Here is a 5,162-nt window from a genome sequence, read left to right on the forward strand (position 1 = left end):
ACAGCTCCAACCAGGACTGGGGAACAGCGAAGAGAAAGGTCAGCCTACAGCTCCAACCAGGACTAGGGAACAGCCAAAAGCTGTCACTCTTAAGCTTCAACCAGGACTAAGGAACAACCAAACGCACAGTCACTCTTAAGCTTCAATCAAGACTGGGGAAGTGCCAAGAGTAAATTATCTGTTGACCTCAACAACGTGGAGGCAGGGAAAAGGTGTAGTAAATCTACTATGTATGGAGCTAGTCAATAACTTTAAAAACAAGTAGTATAACCTTAAACTGAACCCTGTACTGAACCAGTGAATAAGCCAATGAAGGGATGCTAAAATTGTGAGCAATCTTATGGCTACATTCTGAACTAAGTGCAAACAAGTTGATGTTTTATTTAAACCCAAATACAACAGGTTGCAGAAATCCAGCCATGATGAGGTAAATGCATGGGTAACCTTTTCCAGGTCTTGACATAAGAAATAATTCCAGCTATTGTTTTGAGTTGATAAAAGCTATTCTTAAATGTGAAGTTAATTTGATCATCAAACCTGAGGTTAGGATAAAAAATAACACCAAGGTTTTTAACACAGAGTTTTACAAATTGTGAGAAGGTACAATTAGAATTGTTATCATTGTTCCCTACTCAGAACCTATGGATTAAAGATGAATACTTAAACACAGCACCAGGTAAAAGTGCAGATAATTTTACCACTGTACTGGTTATATGAAACACTGTTTAAAGTTTACTGTTATCTTAAAGTAGAATTCTTTAAGTCTTTAAGCCAGGGCAAAGCAGTGGTAGCTCAGTGGCTAAGATACTTGACTTGTAATTGGACAGTTGCTGGTTCAAGCACCACCACCAAATTGCTACTGTTGGGCCCCTGAGCAAGGCCCTTAACCTTCGATTGCTCAAGTTTTAGTCAGTCATAACTGTAAGTCGTTTTGGATAAAAGCATCAGCTAAATGCCTTAATTGTAAATACAGACAAATCCTTGTGCACATTTCTCTAAATGACTGGTGCTGACATGTTCACAGTAATGATGAGTGAGCAGGATGGTACCATATGCATAGCACGACTCATGTGTCTACAGTGCTCGGCACTCCTGCAAATTCTTTCCTTTTCCCAAAACGTAGTCTTCTCTTTACTTTGGTTTATGTTAATATTTGTTTCTACTGTCTATAAAATGCAATGCTGAATTATATAGCCATTGTATTTCAATTATAGTCATTTTGTGATCTGATCTGGTGTGATCTGGTCAGGTCTTTTGTTTTTGGTGCAGATGAAAGGTATGCATATAGTCACATATACATAGAATCAACATTCTGCACTCACATTGATAACATTCTCTTTAATATACAGAGAGGAGAATGTTTTACAACTATATCAAAGCTGATGTCACTGCAGCAATGCTCCCAAGACGTGAAGGCAACGCACAAGAGGATGAACTTCAGCCTCAGGTCCTGGTTCATCTGTGTTCCAGGAGTCACACAGCACAATGTCAGCATATATGCAACATAGGATGCCCAGGAGCCCTGTTGTCTTGGCCAAACCTACCTGTAGGCCAGTGAAGGCAGACCACACCAACCTTGACACAAGTCAGGAATGAGATGAGGACATTGCCACAGCAACAACAACCTGTGGGAAACACCCTGTATTCTCTGGCTTCAAAAGGAGTCTATGAGGAGTGTGCTCTAGAGTAGGACTAAAGCTTCTTTGTGTTTTCTCATGTTTGACTGAATGATAGTCTTTTCACACCAAGAACAGCGGTACGGTCTTTCATCTGTACGTGTTCTCTGGTGGTTTCTGAGGTTTGATAACTTTAAAAACCAGCTGGAACTGTTTTCCACAGCTGGAGCACAGATAAGGCTTCTCATTAGTATGTATTCTCTGGTGGTTCTGTGATTATTCTGATGGGCATCTAACCACATAAAACTCTTGCCCCTGTAACATTTTAGCAGGGATCAGGTGAGAGGCAGAATGCAAATGCAGGAGTTTCTTTAATAAGTGACAAAACACGGGAGGCCACCATATGGAGACACGGGGAAAACACTGAGGCAAATTAAAACAAATGATAAAACCAGGATAATGATGGCAATAACGATAACAACTAGAAACATAATCAAACATACCGAAATAACTGACAACATAGGAAACAAAACACAGGGCTTAAATAGGCAATTAAGGACACAAGGTGAACATATGAACAGAGAAAACCAAAACGAGGACTGGATTTCAGGAACGGCCTTGGGACAGAAAAAACGAAACCAAGGAACAGAACAACCAGGAAGCAAAGGAAAACAGACACAACAGGGAAACTGTGGAAACTGGGATGCCAGGAGGGTGGCCAATTGTGACAGCCACACTGGGGACAGAGGTACAGCTTTTCTCCAGTCTGTATTCTCTGATGGATCTGAAGCACATCTATACTTGTAAAAGTCTTGCCACAGTGTAAGCATTTGTAAGGTTTTTCTCGGGTATGTGTTTTATGATGAATTTTACATGATTTCATCCAAGTGAAAGTTTTATTACACTGGGAGCACTGGAAGAACCTCTCACAATTGTGTATTTGTATGTATCTGTGTTCCTAATGAAAGAAACATAAGCCATATAAAGGCATGGCTGTATCAGTTTACCATACGACAGACTGTATACAAATGGAAGTTCATTGCGGTTGCTATTCGTCCTATGAGAGCGCACGCTGCAATAAATTAACGAAAAGAGCCTTTCTCCAGAAAACCGTTGAACAAAATATATATTATGTTCCTAACTATAAAAATACCACTGAACATGTATGGTGTTTAGTGAAAGACTGTACGAGAGGAAACACTAGGGCTCTGAAACATGCACTGTGTATAGGAATAGTTCAAAGTTCAAAGAGGTTTTGTTGTCATTTCAGCTATATACACGTACACAACAAAAATGAGACAATGTTCCTCCAGGACCATGGTGCAACATAAAAACAACAGTACAACAGACAACATGCTACACAAGTGCAAACAATCCAAAATAGTGCAAAATGTCATTAAATAAACAATAATAAATACAGGACAGGACAAATACAAAATGAGTAGACAGTGCAATTATTTAGTACAGTACACAGTACTGGGCATATGTAGAGCGAGTTGTGCATAGCAATCAGTGACATGCTACCCTGAACATAGCAGTCACCGGTAGCAGCCAGAACAGTTCAGAGTACAGTGCTGGTTTAGTACAGTACTCTAGCAGCAAGTAGGATAATGTGCAAGACTGCAACAGGAGTGCATAGTTTATTTGTGTGAGGTTTGACTTCAGCACTAGTCCGATGCAAAACAATGTGTGAGTGTGTGTATAGTGTGATGGAAAATGTTACGAAACTATGTATTATGTGATTCATATAAAATCACACTGATCCTTTTGTTCTTAAATTAAAATTGCTGTTTGCACATTTGTATCTGCCTGTTGCTGATTAAGTTGAACATGTATCAGGAACTGTTAACATCAAGGTCAACTTGACACACAACCCACACTGTTTGGAGTCAGTTTGAGTTGGTTTGGGGAAAAAACCAAGCCGAGAGCTGATTGGCTTATAGCCACAGCAACAAAGGGAAGAAGAGCTGCTTAAGAAAAGATGATTGGTTAAAGACAGCACAGGAGTAGTATAACTAACCACCCTTTTGTATACTCGGGGCTCCCTACCTGAGGAGAGCCAAACATTTATTTTATTCTTTTTTCTTATTAAATTACTCTCTTAATCACGTCTGACTTGCTGTTTGTTCAAAATTCCACAACAATAGATATGTATGTATGTACGTATGTGTGTGTGTGTGTGTGTGTGTGTGTGTGTGTGAGAGAGAGACTGTCTATAAGCATGTATAAAAGTGCTCATTTTGGAATCTGAATTGGAATTGGAGTTAGCCAGAGTTTATGAGTCTAATGGCTTCTGGGAAGAAGCTGTTGCACAGTCTGGAGGTGCGGGACTGGATGCTGCGGTACCTTCTTCCAGATGGCAAAAGGGTGAACAGTTCATGTGAGGGGTGTGTGGGGTCTTTCACAATGTTGGTGGCTTTACGGATGCAGCGTGTTATGTAGATGTTTGTGATGGAGGGAAGAGAGACCCCAATGATCTTCTCAGCTGTTCTCACTATTCTTTGGAGGGTCTTGCGGTCAAAGGCAGTGCAGCTCAGGATGCTCTCTGCAGTACCTCTGTAGAAGATAGTGAGGATGGGTGATGGGAGATGGGCTTCCCTCAGCTTCCGAAGGAAGTAAAGACGTTGCTGGGCTCTCTTGGTGATGGAACTGGTGTTCAGGGTCCAGGTGAGGTTCTCCGCTATGTGAACACCAAGGAACTTGATGTTCTTGACGATCTCCACTGAGGAGCCATTGATGGCAAGCGGGGAGTGATCTCCTGAAGTCAACAACCATTTCTTTTGTCTTGTCAACATTCAGATACAGGTTGTTGACCTTACACCAGCTCACCAGTTGTTGCACCTCCTCTCTGTATGTTGACTCGTTATCTTTGTTGATGAGACCCACCACGGTCATGTCATCAGCGAACTTGATGATGTGATTCGAACTGTGCATCACTGCACAGTCATGAGTCAGCAGTGTGAACAGCAGAGGGCTGAGTACGCTGCCCTGGGCAGCACCAGTACTCAGTTCAAGTTCAAGTTCAAGTTCAGTTTATTCGTCACATACATAGTCATACACAGTATAACGCGCCGTGAAATGGTGGAGAGTGCTCTGTCCAAACTGAGGAAGAGAAACAGGGGTGCATAGAGAAAAAAATATATATGCAGATAAATATATATATTCTATGTATGTACAAAAATATATTAACAACGTATGTAAAATATATGTATATTATGATTATATACACAATGTACAATGTATATGGTTGGGTATATATGTACACAATCTATAGAATGTACAGATCCATTTTGTATAATAACATATCTATTTGTTGTGTAACAGGGTAATTGAGTATAAATCTATATATACAGATGTACAGATATACAGTCATGTTACATGGTGGTGGTGGTCCCCACAGTTTATCAGTTTCCCTGATTCAGGGCCCGAATGGCCTGTGGGAAGAAGCTCCTCTTCAGCCTCTCTGTCTTGGTCTTCAGGGAGCGGAAGCGCCTCCCTGACCTCAACAGAGAGAAGAGTCTATTGTTGGGATGGGTGGGGTCCTTC

The sequence above is a fragment of the Electrophorus electricus genome, chromosome 16 (genome assembly GCF_013358815.1).
Source record: "Electrophorus electricus isolate fEleEle1 chromosome 16, fEleEle1.pri, whole genome shotgun sequence".
NCBI lineage: Eukaryota > Metazoa > Chordata > Actinopteri > Gymnotiformes > Gymnotidae > Electrophorus > Electrophorus electricus.